We start from the raw sequence: 16,946 nt of genomic DNA, 5'->3' as shown, positions 1-16,946 counted from the left end.
CTTCCTCCCTTCTCCCTTCTCCCTATCCGCTCTTCCCTCCCTTCCTATCCCTCCCTCCCTCCTCCCTACCCATCTACATTACCTAACTTCCCTTCTTGTCTCCCTTACTCTACCTCTCCCTCACCTCTCCCTTCACTCCCTACCTCCCATACCTGTATTTTATTGTGTCTACCTCCCCTCCCTCCCTTCCTTACCTCCATACCTCCATCCTGTCTCATATTTGGTCTTCTCCCTCCCTCCCTCCCCCCCTCCCCTAATCTCTCCCTTCTTTCCCTCCGTCTGGTGAGTTCCTACCTCACGGGTAGGCTGGGGTACTACTCTCTCTCTCTCTCTCTCTCTCTCTCTCTCTCTCTCTCTCTCTCTCTCTCTCTCTCCTTCCTCCCCTTCGATCCATCCGTCAGCGTCTCAAAATACCCTATGCTCTCTCTCTCTCTCTCTCTCTCTCTCTCTCTCTCTCTCTCTCTTGTTTACCTTTGCTTCCCTCTTTAAATCCCTAGCCATCAGCAAGTTCTCATAAATACCATTCTCTTCTTCCCTCACTCCTCCTCCTCCTTCATAAGCTGTTGACGGCATATTAAAAGCGTACACAGAATTCTAAACAAGGCGTGTATAGTGCTGAGAGGAGGAGAAGGAGGAGGAGGAGAGGAAGGGTTATGTAACAGGGATGAGGTTGAGAGCGAGGAGGAGGAGGAAGAGGGAATAAAAAACAGTAGGCGGGGATACAGAAGACGCTAATGATATAGGAGAAGGAGGATATTGATATTGATATTGATATATTTATTTTGGCTTAATAGTTATATACATATTGGTAAATTACAAATGTTGTTTTTGTTTCAAGCCAGGTCCATTAAGCCGAGGTTTTCTAAGGACCTGAAGACTCGTAAAGAAAGTACATAACATCACTCTAGCAGTAAACAAGCGTACATGTGACATAAAAAAACTTGAAAATAGCTTGATTATTATTTAAATAATGAAATTTACAACAATCAGTCGGAGTTTGCAAAAATGTGAGAAAAAACACACAAAGAACCATTCAAAAAACACTATAAAATAAATACAGAAATCAATGTGATCATAAGTTCTCATAGGTACTAAAAAGCCTTTTTATTAATTTTGATTAGAACAATCTTATATTCTCATCAGTTTTTTAAGTGTTGTGGTAAGTCATTCCAGATTTTAGCTCCTCTTGATAGGATACTCTGTTTGGCATGTGATGTCCTGCACAATGGTATTAATAAGTCATGGAGGAGGAGGAGGAGGAGGAGGAGGAGGTGGAGGAGGAGAGGTATCATAATCGACCCCTTGATATACAGTAAATAAACAGACAGATAGATAGAGAAAAAAACAAGAATAAAAGATTTACTAACAACCTAACCAACTAACCCTTCCATCCATCCATCCATCCAGAGAGAGAGAGAGGTGACACCCTGTATCTGACACATTTCCTGTTGTTCTCTTCCTTGGTAACAGACATACGCCGGCTCGCCCAAGGCTGTCTGCGTAAAGATTATGTAACCCTTATGTAACACCCCCTACCCCCCGTGTCTCTCTCTCTCTCTCTCTCTCTGTTCCCGGTGACCATACGGGAAAGAAGACCTTGGAATATCAGCTTCCTTTTTCCTCTTCCTCTCTTTATTCCTGTTCCTCCTCCTCCTCTTTTTCCCTATCTTCCTTTTCTGCTTGTTTCTCCTCCTCCCCCTCCTCCTCTTCAGTGAGATTTATGGCCTGAATGAGTGCGCTTGCGTAGAGAGAGAGAGAGAGAGAGAGAGAGAGAGAGAGAGAGAGAGAGAGAGAGAGAGAGAGAGAGAGAGAAACTTGGGTACACACGTGTCGACTCCGCCCACTCCCTTTTTTATATTTTCTCCCTAGCCCCCCCCCTCTCTTCCCCCCCCCCTGCTGTACTGTAAATTCCGCCCCCCCCCCCTCTCTTTTGTTGTACTGTATCCTATCTTAGTTTTATCTATCTTACTGTCTTATTCTGAACTTGATCCTATTTCATTCTTTTACTACTAAGGCTAGGATACTACTATTAGGAGGGACTAGGATACCATTGGTTGAGGCTAGGATACGCTATGTTATGGCTATAGGTTACTTTATCCACGTGACACCATCGTATCCTGCATCCTATCTGGTTTATCTCATCCTGTGGTCTATTTTTTCTCATGTTTATTTATTTTTGTACTTCATTATTTTATCTCCCATCCTTGTCATATTCTGTACTGTATCCTATAAAGTCCATATCATTCTTATCTTATTCTATTTCACATGTTTAATTCTGTACTATATTCTATGTTATTCTGTGGCGTGGTGTGGTGTCATGTGTTTTTGTTTTGTGTACCATTCTTTGTTGTCTACACTTTGGGCCACTTTCACAGTTCGCCATGATGGGTTAGGAAGCCTCCAAACCAATACCAAAGACTTCGAAAATTCCCTGTGTAGTGTTTGGTGTCCATGTTCCAGTTAAGAATTTTGAGGACACCATACGGGGAATCTCTTGAGTATCTGGTGTTGCATCGAAAACCTAACCATTATAGAGTGTAAAAGATTGAAGAGTTCGGTTCGGGTGATTACAAAGCCACTGTATTGGACCGTGGAATTGGGTCTTAATATCGTCATTGTTTTTGTGGACCGTTTTTATTTTATTTTTTTTCCCATGAGGTCGAAAGTCTTGTTTTGCTAAGTTTGTGTGTTGAGAACATTGATTTTGGTCACTGCTTTATCTTCCTCTTCCTCTTCTTCCTCCTCTCCGCCCTCCCTCCTGGTCTTCCTAATCCTCCTCTCCCTTCTCATCTGTTTCCCTGCTTCTCTATTTCCTGTTTTTTTTCTCCATTTCGCCTTTTCCCTTCCTCTTCCATTTTTCTTATTTTCCCTCTCTCCTTTCCTTCCTCATCTTTTTTTCCTTTCTCTCCTTTTCCTTTCCTTCCTCATTTCTCTCTCATCTTCCACTTCCTTCATATCTATTCACTCCCTTTCTTTTTCCCTTCCTCTTCTCGTTATTTTCACCCTTTTCATCTCCAGCCCCCTCTTTCCTTCCTCTTTTTCTTTCTTTTCTCCTCCTCTTGCTCTCCTTCCTCATCTCCCTTTTAGTTCTTCACTTCCTCCTCTTCCACCCTATCCTTTCCTTTCCTTTCTCATTTCCGTCCTTCATCTGTTCTCGTCCTCCTCTTCCCATTTTCCTTTTATCTTCTCCTCTTTCTTTATCACCTTCTCCTTAATCATTTTCCTCTTTACGTTCTTCCTCTTCCTCCTCTTCCTGCTTTCCTTTCTTCCTCTCCTCGTTCTTTTCCATCCTCTCCTACTCATTTTCCTCATCACCTTCTTCCTGCTTTCCCCCTCCTCCTCCTCCTCTTCCTCCCCCACGTAACAAACAGGTGGAACAGATGACCTCCTCCACGCTCTCACGTTCCCGTCACACCTGTCCCACTGGTAACAGGCCACGTCACCTGAGCCCCGGGGGAAGGAAGGGGAAGGGAAGGGAGGAGAGAGTGAGGGAGGTAAAGGGACGGGAAGGGAAAGGAAGAGATGTAAAGAGAATGGAAGGAAAATAAAGGAAATAGAAGAAAAGTGGAAAGGAGAAAGGAGGGGAAGAGAACAGAAGGGGAGGGAAGGAAAGAGAAGGGGAGAAGGGAAAGAAAAGGAAGGGGACGAGAAGGAAGAGGAAGAGAAGGAAACAGAAAGGGAGAGAAGGGAGAGGAAGGGCAGGAAAGCCAAGAAAAGACAAAGGGAGATAAGGGAAAGAAATGGGAGGGGAAGGGAAAAGAAGAAGGGAAAGGAATGGAAGGAAGGGGAAGGGAAGAAAAGGCAAAGGAAGGGTAGGAACGGAAAGGGAAAATAAAGTAAAGAGAACAAAAGGGAAGGGAATGCATGGAGAGAGAGAGAGAGAGAGAGAGAGAGAGAGAGAGAGAGAGAGAGAGCACAAGGAGGAAGTTGGGGACGGCACGCAGCAGAGGAAAGCAGGAGGAGGAGGAGGAGGAGGAGGAGGAGGAAGGAGAGTGCATAACAGGAAGCATGACGACAGGAGATAAACAAATAAACCAGAAGGAAGAGACAATGGAGAATGAATGGAATGAAAAGGAAAATAAAAAAAAAGAAAGAGGAGAAAGAAAGGAGGGAAGGAAGAAGGGGAAAGATCGGAAAACAAAGAAAGGAGAGAGAAAACAGTGAATGAAAAGTGTAAGATGAGAGAGGGAAGAGAATAGAGAGGAAAGGAGACAATAGGAAATAGGAAAAGGGATAGAATAGGAAGGAAATTAGATAGAACGGGTAGAGAAGATGAGAAAGAATAAAGAGAATAGTTTGAGAAAAAGAAATAGAATAGGGAGATTAGGGGAGAGAATAAAGGAGTAGAGAGAACGGAGAGAAGAGAGGAAACAGAGAAGGGAGAGGAGGGGAGAGGAAGGGAGGGAAAGCGAGGGGAAGGTACGGGACGCGAGGCAAGGTTAGGAAAGGTCAAAGGGGGTCATTGCACCTTTTGGCAATACTGGTTCCGTTCATGTTTATTCATTTGTTTCTTTGTTTGTATTTTCCTATTATTATTATTATTATTATTATTATTATTATTATTATTATTATTATTATTATTATTATTATTATTATTATTTTTGTTGTTGTTGTTGTTGTTATCATTTCAGGCTGGGGTGAAAGTGTGGTCTAGCGCACTCATGTTGCCTCTTTTTACACACACACACACACACACACACACACACACACACACACACACACACACACACACCTTCTCCCACGACTATATTTGTTATCTTTCACGTTTCTATTTTTGTTGTCGCACACACACACACACACACACACACACACACACACACACACACACACACACACACACACACACACACACACACACACACACACATTCCCCCAGGTCTTTCTGATCTTTCATGTTTCTATTTTTGCTCGACATTCCTTCATTCTTTTCTTTGTGAACATTATTAATTTTATCTTTATTTATTTTCTCTTCTTTCGAGCTTCTATTCGTTACCAAATCGTGTACGCATCATTAGTCGATTTAGCTTTTACTTAATATTGCTTACTTGTAATCTGACTTTATAATCATGTTCCCGGTCTGCTGTGAATATTGCTGAACAATGTGTGTGTGTGTGTGTGTGTGTGTGTGTGTGTGTGTGTGTGTGTGTGTGTGTGTGTGTGTGTGCAAGGAAAAACAGGTGTGAAGGTAAACAGATAAATATACAGGTAACGTTTTCTTTCCCTGTTGCGTGTGTGTAAACAAGAACAAATGTGAAGGTGAATATTTGATATAATTGTTATTTTTTTAGAAGGTAAACAAAAGCACGTGTGAAGATTAGTGGAGTATATTGGTAACATTTTTTTTTTTTTTTGGGGGGGAGGGTGGTGAACAAGGGTAAATATAAGAAGATAAATATATAGAGAACGATTTTTTTAAGGGTAAACAAGAGCATATGTGAAGTAGATGAAAATATACACGTTTTGGGGGAGGTAAGCAAGAACAAGTGTGAATATAAGTGGATCAGTGTATATATAAAACACTTATGGGGAAGATAAACAAAACCACGTGAAGATAATTAGAGGTATATTTTGGTAACATTTATGGAGAGATTAAGAAGATAAGTGTGAATATATGTAGGAGGATCAATGTATATATAATGCTTTTGCGGAAGGTAAACAAAGCCACGTGTGAAGTTAAGATTACGTATATAGAGGTAACGTTTAGAGAGGAGATAAATAAGCAGGTGTGAGGCAGGTGAATATATAAGTTACGGTTTTATAGAGGTAAATATCAACAAGTGTGAAGATAAGCGGATGGATCTATAGATGACTTAATAAAGGTATAATTAGTATAGGTAAGTAATCGTAGTGGTATGTAAATGAATAAGCATATGTAAAGGGTTAGTAGGCAAGACTTTATGAATGAATGAATTACTGAAAACATGAGTATGAATGGAGATGAACAAATAAACACGATTGATTTGCTGAGTGAATGAATGGGTGATTTTTATTTTAGTATACAAATGAATAAGGATGTAAGTAGACAGCTGACCTAATGACTGGATGTGGTGAGTAAAAAAAAAATATCACCACGTTCTTATAGTGCGTGGGTGTGAGTGTGGGTGTTGGTGAGTGGGTGTAGGGACAGTATTTTTCGTTTATATTCATTTTTACTCATTCACTGTGTATGTGTTGTCTTTGGTCTATCTCCCTCACTTAGATTATAGAGTGGGAAAAGAGGATATGGGGCATTTAAACAGGGAAGGCAAGGAGGACCTGATACACTAATGACTCACCCTTTCTCTTACCTTTTTAACACCATTACCGCATATCACCACCTTATTAACGCCACCATCACCACTATACCCATTAGCATCACCACAGTCTTTATCATCACCCCAACAACACCACCACACAAGTCATAATCATAACCATCACCTCCATCTCCACCACCATCACAACCATAACCTCCATCATCACCATTATCACCTCCCACCAGCGATGACTCACTGACCGATTACATACTCCCCCCCCTCTCTCTCTCTCTCTCTCTCTCTCTCTCTCTCTCTCTCTCCTAATGTGTTACCCTCATCTCCCATTGGTCAGGGCGAACATCTGTGCTTCCTACGTATAGGGGGAGAGGGAACGAGGGGGAGGGAGGGAGGGAGGGGGTTGATCGATGTGGGAGGGATGGTAATCGAGGGAGAGAGGAAAGGGAGGGAGGGAAGGGAGGGAAAGGAAGGAGGGAGGGAGGGAGAAGAGCAAGCAAGCAAACAAAGCTACTGAAAAGCCTACACTCTCTCTCTCTCTCTCTCTCACTGGAGGAGGACACACGGTAAAAATGTGATGGAGGAGGAGGAGGTGAGGTGACTTGATCAAAGGTAACAAGCAGGTGACTTGCAAAGAGGAGGAGGAGGAGGAGGAGGAGGAGAGAAGAGAAGGAGGGGAAAAGCTGGGGAGGGTCAGGTTGGGGGCGGAATGGAGAATCAATAGTGAGAGAGAGCAGAGGACGAACCCGAGAGAGAGAGAGAGAGAGAGAGAGAGAGAGAGAGAGAGAGAGAGAGAGAGAGAGCAACGTGCTAATTATAGGCTGTAACAGTCAAATGTCAAGAGCAAAAAAGAGCATCAATAATTTTGTAACACACACACACACACACACACACACTGAGTACGGTGCCCTAAATGACACTGAAAATATTTACGGTCCACAGAACTATTTATGTGGAGAGAGAGAGAGAGAGAGAGAGAGAGAGAGAGAGAGAGGTATACCGCATTCACATTGCGAGACTTGGCAACGTTGCATCATGCAGAGGAGGAGGAGGAGGAGGAGGAGAAGTCAAATCGAGAGTGTTTTGACCGAGACGGGAGGAGGAGGAGGAGGAGGCATAGCTAAATGGAGAAGCTACCACATTTTCTCCTCCTCCACCAAATCACACACCTCATGACTCTCCCTCCTCCTCCTCCTATACTTGCCTTTCTCTTCCCTTCACTTCCTTACTTTTCCCTCCATCCCACCTACGCACTTTATTCTCTCCATCGTTTCCTTTTACTCTTCCATGTTCTCGCCTTCCTTATCTCCCCTTACTTTCCTCCCTCTTTCCCTTACCCCATTCCCTCCGTTTCCTTCCCTCCCCTCTTCCCTCCTCTCTCCTATATAATTTTAAAGCATCTTCTTCCTTTCCTCTCCCTTCTCCTCTCTTACCTCTTTCCCTCATCTTCGTAAGACCTTATCTCTTTCTTCTGGGATCCCTGCCTCACCTCTCTCCCTTCCTCCCTTCCTCAACTCTTCCTACCTTGCTTACCTCATCTCCTCTTCCACCTCCACACCCACGCACACACCACCACCACCACCACAACCACGGTCATGAGAATGGTGATGATAGTGGTGGTGATGATGGTGGTGGTGATACAGGAAAAAAATTTACATGTGGGCGTGTACTCAGTCTCCCCCCCCCCCCCCGCCTTCTCTCTCTCTCTCTCTCTCTTTCTCTCTCTCTCTCTCTCTCTCTCTCTCTCTCTCTCTCTCTCTACCTTGCTGAGATGGCTCCCTCACACACAGGTCACAAAATGGCGCCCAATTGTGTAAGGAGGAGGAGGATGTGTGAGGGAGGGGAAGAAGAGGGGGAGGAGAAGGAGGAGGAGGAGGAGGAGGAGGAGGAAGAGGAGGAGGAGGGGGTGCCTAGGTAAAGGGAAGGAGACGTGAAGGTGAGTCAGGTGTGGTGGTCATGAGAGAGAGAGAGAGAGAGAGAGAGAGAGAGAGAGAGAGAGAGAGAGAGAGAGAGAGAGAGATCTGACAGCATCCTAGCATCCCTAAATGACACCCGCCCACTCGATCTGACAGAGAGAGAAAGAGAGAGAGAGAGCAGTAACCGGCTCAAACTGGTTATGGGATGGGAATAGGTAGGTACTACGCGTGGTGGTGGTGGTGGTTACACATGGGGCCTCCTCCCTATTCAACACCACCACCAAACAAACAAACAAAAAAAAACAAAAAATAATAATAATAATAATAGTCACGTGAATGGCACACACACACACACACACACACACAAACACAAACACACACATACACAGTAACAAAACTAGTCAGAAGGGACCACTAAGATCGATGAGAGAGGAGGAGGTGGAGGAGGAAAAGGAGGAATAAATTATAGAGTGGATAGCAGGTGCGTGTTGCTAGTGGTGGTGATGATGGTGGAGGTGCTAGTCACTACCTTACACACACACACACACACACACACGTGGAGGTCGGCGCCCCTTACCTCCACATCCTGCTGCACACACACACACACACACACACACACACACACACTACATTCATACATGGTCAATCGTTGGCATTACAAAACTGTGTGGATATTTTTTTTTACTCTCTCTCTTGACCTTGCTTCACGGTCCTAGATAATGACGGTATGTTAGTTCTTGTCCCCGCACTTCCTACTTATTCTTCCCTCCTCTTTCATTTTCTCCCTCTTCACCCTTCTCTCTCCCTCCCTCCCAGGTCCCTCCCGTAACTTTCTCGACCCAAAACGCCCCCCGCAGCAGAAGCTCAAAGTCGCAATTTGTTTTGTTTCCCTTGCGCCATGTTAGTCTGCAATATTTATCTACCATTCCCCTCGCGCCAACCAGCCAGACACGCACATCGGGGTTGAGAGAACATAGGAAAGCTTTAGCCTTTTTTATGATGATATTAAGAGTTTCAGACGCACTTGGCTTGGCTTAAAACGTGTGACTTCATGAATGCCTTGTTGGGGGATATGAGGCAACAGCTGTGGTCTTGGAGGTGGTGGCACACTCCTTCCCTGCGGAGCTGACGTCACGCCCAGCAACACCTCTGCCAGACGGATGACGCGCCTCGCCTATCATCCCCTCAAGTGAAGGCCGCTATCTAGCCTGCCCTCACCCACCAACCCACCACCATCACGCCTGCCAGACATCTGTGCATCACGCTGGACTCTCAGGGTCACTAGGCAGCCCCGTGCAGCCCTAGAAAACCCTCCTGAGGGGGAATGTACCTTGTCACCCCGCGGCGGCATTGGCAGATCGCGCCGGCCGGCCTTCCACCCTACCTCCACCAGGCACCAGCCTCACCTAGGCACCCCTCCCCCCTTCCTCCCCCCCCCTCGCCGCCCCTCATTGATCCCAGACACCCCCGTGGGCACCCGTGACGGCTCCCCCTCCTGTGGCGAGCGGCGTGACCTGAGGATAAAGAGCAGTCACCATCCTCCTGTCACAGCTGCATCCTACATCCATGGCTTGCCCGCGGCTGTCAACACTTGCCGGCCTAGGACGCTTACATAACAGGGTTCTTCTTCCCTCCACCCTCTCCCTGGCCATTACCCTCTCGTCCTTCCCCACCGTCCCACACGCATCCTGGTCCTTCCTTCTCTATCTTGTCAACCCACGCAGTCCTCTCAACCACTACCATCTACCTTTCCCCTTCCTATCTAGTCCAACTTACCCAGTCCCATCCTATCAACCATCCCCATCACCCCTTCCTATTAGTCCAACCTACGCAGCCCCCTCTAGCTAGACCACTCCCCTCACTCATCCCCCTTCCCATCCTCCTATCGACCTATCCAACCAGACATAGCCCCAAGGTCACACTTCGGCTTCCTTCTCCCTATCACGTGACTTCATCCCTTCCTCTGTTCCCACAAACGCTCTGCACGCTTTTCACCCTCCCTACGCCTTACCACCCCATCCCCACCCTCAGCGTCACTCCCTCCCCCCTTCTTCTTCCCCCCAAGCTGTGCAGTGGGCCCCCTCCGTTCCTCCCTTGGCCTTCCCGACACAGTGGCGCCGAATATACCCCGAAAGCCGCCACACAAAGACTCCTTATATAAGACAGGAAGGGCGGAGCTAACCTAACCAGACTGGCCCTCCTCCCGCGGCCGCAGCCATTACATTCGCCGGCGACACACACACACACGCGCACACCATGCTAGCTTCTGTGTGTGTGTGTGTGTGTGTGTGTTATCTGTAATATCTAGGCCATAATATCAAGAGGTCGTTTCACCCTTGCAATCTACCGTTCCTGTGTGTGTGGATTGGTTATGTTTTATTCATTCTTATTGATATTCCGTACTAGAACAGGTAGAATGGCCAGGTATGAAGCTAAATACATAAACAAATGTCAGCTTTAAGCCTCCCCCAATGAGATATGTTAGTATCATAACATTACACAAGAGATAATTGGTTTACAAGGTGCATGTGTTGATTGCGAGGGAGGTAAGTCAATAGCCAATCAGACAGACAGTCGGTACAAGACACACGACTTCTCTTAATGTAAATAAATAATGGTAGATGTAGTCCATTCTAAGGTACGGTTCTGCTGACCCGTTAGTAACTCCGCTATGAGCTATACTTTTTTTTTCGATGTGTATTTCTATCCAGCTGGTAATAGGTGTGTAAGTGTATGTTTGTGTGTCGTCTTTGCATTATTCGTTTGAGGGTCACCGATTTTGTTGCTGTTTGATTTATCATTCTTGTTACTTGGTATTTTGCACTGAAGGCTAACCACTGAATTCTTGTTGCTCTTTATTTTGTTATTGTTGCGAAGTATTTTTTCATTTGAGACGAACCATACTGTTGCTAAGATTTTTTTTTTCGTTTGAAGCTGACCATTATACTTTGGTGCTATTCTTTCAGTAATGTATAAACTAAATACTTTTCTTTAATCATTCTACCTCCTGTTGCTGTTCTTGTATCATTGTTGCACCTGAGTATTTTTTCACTTGAGGCTAACCAATACATGTCCTGTGAGTGCTCTTTAATTCATGTCCCTACAATTCTTGACCTTCCAAAGTTCATGATTACTCTGCAACCTTTGTCTCCCGGGGGTGGGGCGTAAATCATTCACAGCAGGGCGAGGAGAAAATACGACATAGTAGCACAGCAGGAGTATTTAAATGCCACGCAACCTCCACCCACCCACCCTATCCTGCCAACCAACCCACCCCTTCACCCAACCCTCCCTTACCTAACCATACCATCCCGCTAGCCAACCCACCCCCACCTACCCATACCATCCCCACCCACCCTATACAATCCCGCAACCCAACCCTTCCCCACCTGCCCATACCATCCCGCCCCACCCCACCCCATCCACCACCCACGCCATATCACCCCGCCGCCCAGCCCCCCCCAAACCCACACTACCCAGCCTCCTCCCCCCTCTCCCTTCACCCTACCTTGCCACTCTCCCACCTGCTGTCTGTCCCGAGGCGCCGCGGCAGGTGAATCAATATGTGTAGGTAACAATATCACAGTCACGTAGGCGGGCAGGGGCGTGCGTGTGTGTGTGTGACCCCAGTACAAGCAAGCAAGGCCAAGGGCTCGTCCGTGGTGATGAATCGATGACATACGTACACATACACACACACGCACACACATGACAGTGCCAAATCATACCATAATTTTCTCTCTCTCTCTCTCTCTCTCTCTCTCTCTCTCTCTCTCTCAGACCTGCACAACCCGACCCGTGAGTCATTATTTAAACAAGTTATTTACGTAAAAAGTGTTACGTAATAAAAACTAGTCTTTCCTTGAGGTTATATTTCATCTTTTGGGAAAGGACGAGGACGACAAGGAGGAGGAGGAAGAGAAAAAGAGGAAGGTTGATTTACAGGAAAAGAACAAGAAGGAAAATAGGTACAAGCGATAAAAAAAAATAAAAAATAGAAACGCACAATTATAGGAGGAGGAGAAAAAGAGAAAGGTTGATAAACAGGAAAAGGACAAGAAGGAAATCAGTACAGACGAAACAGAACAACAAAAAAACAATAACAAGAGCATATGAATAAATTTGTTGACAAGGACAGGTAGAAAACGAAGGTAGAAAAGACGAGGAGGAGGAGGAAAAGACAAGAGGAGACAAGGAGGAGGAGAAAGATATGAGGGAGGAAAGGAGGAGGAGGGAAAGCACTCACTCCTCCTCCTCCTCCTCCTGCTTCCTTCTCATTTTGGTACTTTTTTCCCTCCCCCCAGCAACTGCTACAAAAAAAAAGATAAGAGGGGGGGGGAAGTACCGGTGCTCTTCCTTCTCCTCCTCCTCTTAGTACTCTATTCATGTCTGAGAGTACTAACAACCCACCCCACCCCTAACTGTGTACTCTTGCCCCCTCTTCCTACCCCCCTTCCTTTTCCTCTTCCTCCCATTCCCATAACCTCCCGCCCCTCTCTCTCCCCAAAGCAAAGATCACCCCAAACTTACACCCACCTCCTCCCCTCCCCATCTTCTTTTTTTCCACCCCTTGCACCCTTCACCCCCAGCAACTTCTCCCTTCTTTCCCCCTAAAAATGTACCCAACGTACCCACACTATATACATGCCAGTGACGACAGTGCCCCTCTTATCACCCCTCCCTCCCCCCCATGTCCTGCTTTCACCCCTCCCTCCCCCCGCCTGAATCAACATAGAGCCCCCCCCTTCCCCCCTTCCCCCCTTTTAAGACGGCTTCCATCTACGCAGTCACCGTTCCTGCCCCCATCCCCATCCTCCTCCTCCTCTTCTTCTTCTTCCTCAACTAGGACCACACGTGTATGACCCTCCGTGCTTTCTCTTTTTCCTTGAGAGAGAGAGAGAGATACATTGACCATTCCACTTTAATTAACAGGAGTGCTCTTCTTCTTCTTCTTCTTCCTCTTTATCCTCATCCTCATCATCATATTTTTTGGCCGGGTTTAAATGACTCTCTCTCTCTCTCTCTCTCTCTCTCTCTCTCTCTCTCTCTCTCTCTCTCTCTCTCTCTCTCTCTCTCTCTCAACTAGATTTTCCTTACACATCCACTTTCCATCACCATCACCACCACCTCCTCCACTCCCCCTCCCTCTCTACCCTCTCCCCTTCCCCCTCCCCAACAGGTCACACTCGCCAAGCAGGAGGAACAAGGCCAGATAAGCAGGTAGGCAGGTAATTAGACACCCACTTTACCTGCCCCTTCCCCCTCCCTCCCCTTCTTCCAGGTAAGGTGAAGTAGGCTAGACAAGGTAAGAATTACATAACGGCGACCAGGACAAGGAGGAGGAAGAGGAGGAGAAAGAAGAGAACGAATAAACTGAAGAACACAAAGGAAATAAAAGAGAGAATAAAACGAGGACAAAGAAGGCGGAGAATAGGAAAATGAGCAGAAAACAAAGAAAATATTGAAGATAATGAAGACGGAGAAGAGGATAAATAAGAATATATAGAAGAAAAAGATGGAAAGGGGGAAAAGGAGAAGAGAAGACGGAGAAGAGAAAGAAGACAACACATGAAAACGAAGACAATAAAGGAGACAAAGAAGAAGACAGAAGAGAGGAGAAAACCAAGAAAAAAAAAAGGATCGTGAAAAGAAAGAAAAGGAAAGAAAACGAACATAATAAAAGACAAAAAAAGACTGAATAGAGGAGGATGAGGAGAGGAAGAAAGAGGAAATAAAATAAAATGGAAAACTAGATCAAGACGAGGAAGAGGGAAGGAAGAGGACGATGACGAAACGAACAGAAGGAATACGAGGAGAGGAGGAAGAAAAAGAGGAGGAAAGAAAGACGAGGAGCGAGTGGCCTTGAGGGAAAGATTATCCTCAGAAAAAAGGGAAAGATAAGGAGTTATTAATACATGACTAAGGAAGCAACATAACACAGGTATTTCCAAGGCTACAGGTAAACCAAGACGATCATGGGAGGGGTGTGTGTCATTCTCTCTCTCTCTCAGCGGGAGGAGGCAGCGGGCAGCTTCCTTCCTCCCAGCCTAATGCATAATCAATACTACACCAACCTGCCTGCCTGCTTGCGTGCTCTCTCTCTCTCTCTCTCTCTCTCTCTCTCTCTCTCTCTCTCTCTCTCTCTCTCTCTTTGTTACGCCAATTCACAGACCTACAGCTATTTTTAATCCTTGTTTTGTTTTATTTAGAGCGCATATTTATATTTTTTTCTGTTCACCTAATTTTGGAGGGGGAGTGAAGGGAAGGGAAAGGGCATCTAAGGGGTAATGGAAAAGGGGGAAAGGGTGAACCATTAGTGTATCAGGTGCTCCTTTCCTTCCCTGTTTAAATGCCCCATATCCTCTTTTCCCACTCTTTTATTTAGGAGGGAGATAGACCAAAGGCAACACACAATAAATGCGTAAAAATAAATTTAAACGAAAAATACTGTCCTACACCCACTCACACCCACACCCACGCACTATAAAAGTTATTCAAACGAAATTTACCTAGGTCAATAATTTAAGGTCACAGGTAAACGCCATATCACTCCCCCCCCCTCCCCCCCCCCCACAACCTACTATAGGGAAATACTTCCTCCACCTCACTCCACTTAATGCACAGTGACTGGCATGCTGGGAAGGCCTGTTTGCCTGCTGTCTGTTGACTGTTGTTTACGATGGACCTTGGCGTGTCTTTACTGGAATGACTCGGAGATCTCGAGGAAGGAAAGTCATGTCTGTGCGATCATTTCACTTTGTAGCTTTCCTTTTTGGCTTTTCCACTCACAGTTTGATAATAATAACAATAATAATAATGATGACAATAATAATAATAATAATAATAATAATAATAATAATAATAATAATAATAATAATGTGGGTAGGTAGAAAGAAGAGTGGGTGAGCTAAGAATACAGTAGAATTATGGCTGAATGACAACTGGAAAATCACGCGTGTTGTTGTTCCTTTCGCTCATCTCTTCCACCTCCAGACTGATAAACACCACGAGCGTTCCTCCGATAATGCTAGACACGGCACCATCATCGTTACGTCACGTTGGGTTATGTTGCACCATCACCACCACAATACAGACGTGAAAGATCTTGTGAGGGAGGGAGGAGGGAAGGAGGAAGAGACACAAGGGGAGACAGAGAATTGTGGGGGAGAGGCAGGGAAGATATGAAGAAGGGAGAGTGAGGAATGAGGAAGAGAAGCAGAGACAGAGAATAGTGGGGGAGAGGCAGGGAAGAGATGAAGAGAGGAGAGGGAGACAAGGAGAGAAAGGGGTGAAGCAGGGAGGGGATGAAGAAGGAAGAAAGAAGGGGTGAAGCAGGGAGGGGATGAAGAGGGAAGAGGGAAGGAAGGAGGGAAGAAAGACATGGAGACAGAGGTTGGTGTGGAAGAGGTTGTGGTAGGGAGGAGATGGGAGTGGAAGAAGGAAGGAGGAGAGAGGGAGGAGGAGGAAAGACAAGTGGAGACAGGTTAGTGGAGAGGTCAGTAGGGGGTTAGGGATGAAGAGGGGAAGGGGAGGAACAAGTCTGAACAGGTGAGGGGGGGGGGGGGCGGAAGGGGAGGGTAAAAAGAGGGGTAAGGGAGGAGGAAAGACAGGTGGGGACAGGTTAGGGGAGGGGTCAGAAGGGGTTAGGGATGAAGAGGGGAAGGGGAGAGACAAGTCTGAACAGGTGAAGGGGGGGGGGGGCAGAAGGGGTTGGATTTAGAGGGGAGGGGAAGGGAAAGTAGGAAAAAACGGGTGGGGACAGGTTAGGGGGGGGGGGGGGGGCAGGAGTGGGGGTAATAGAGATGAAAGGGAGGAGGTGGAAATACAGGTGGGGACAGGTTAGGGGGGGTGAGGAGAGGTTGGGGATGAAGAGAGGAGAGTGAGGGAGAAGGGGAGAAAAGGGAGGAACAATAAAAGGAGAGAAAGAAGAGGGTAAGGAAGGGCAGATGAGGCATAAATTAAATATGGCCAACAATCTAAAGAGTTAACACATGACCAGTACCAATATTCAGAACACCAAAAGGTTACACAAACAAAGACACTCTCTCTCTCTCTCTCTCTCTCTCTCTCTCTCTCTCAAATCAGCTGAGCCACAACCGCCGCCTCCCAGCCTGTCTGCCTCTCACACAACCCTTCACATTTTCCCTTTTCCCTCCTCTCCCTCGCCTCCCACACCTCCATACTCACCTTCTCATGCTGTGTGCTGTCTGTGAGGTGTTAATCCTGGCACTACGGGTTACTCCATGCACGGAAACACTGGCAAAGCACTGAAATAAAGGGAGAAAGTCGCACTCAACCAGAACCGGGGATGGCGATTCCTGAACTGATGGAGCCGGGAGAGTTGCCACGTCTCTTTCCTTGGGGGTTTTTACCGTTGGAGTTATGTCTTAGTATAATATTTATGGGTTTTATGGCTGTTCCGAGTGTTATTTTGGATTGGATTGCTCGTCACCGGAAGATAACGGCGTATTCCTGGTTATCTATTGTCTTGTCTACATCTTATTTAGCTATCTTTCATTTTCTGTTCTTTTCATTGTTATTTTCGATTATATTGCTAGTCTAAAAAAGGAGAGGTGTTTGTCAAGTCCCATACATGTTTCTAGGTCTATTTATCGCTTTAGTTATGTCTTATTTCCCTTTCTCTGCCTACTTTTCTTATACATCTATTTTAATGTTTGTCAAGGAAGTGAAGGGTTGCCAAATCTCAGGTATAAACAGGTGTTCACTCCTTGTAGCTTATTATTTGTATTGTTACCGCCGATCCAGAGAGAGAGAGAGCTTT

At 45.9% G+C, this 16,946-nt stretch overlaps 1 protein-coding gene across 1 annotated transcript in view; it reads right to left on the bottom strand.

Annotated features, from left to right (window-relative positions):
* Nucleotides 1-16,504, bottom strand: part of LOC127006725 (serine/threonine-protein kinase VRK1-like) — a 34,691-nt gene extending 18,187 nt beyond the window's left edge. The window contains exon 1 of the mRNA XM_050876976.1: nt 16,352-16,504. The gene's annotated coding sequence lies outside the window, so the exon portion shown is untranslated. The remainder of the gene's footprint in view (nt 1-16,351) is intronic.
* Between the last annotated feature and the right edge of the window lie 442 nt (nt 16,505-16,946).

The sequence above is a fragment of the Eriocheir sinensis genome, chromosome 33 (assembly GCF_024679095.1).
Source record: "Eriocheir sinensis breed Jianghai 21 chromosome 33, ASM2467909v1, whole genome shotgun sequence".
Taxonomy (NCBI): Eukaryota; Metazoa; Arthropoda; class Malacostraca; order Decapoda; family Varunidae; genus Eriocheir; species Eriocheir sinensis.
This window is presented reverse-complemented; position numbering and strand designations above follow the sequence as displayed.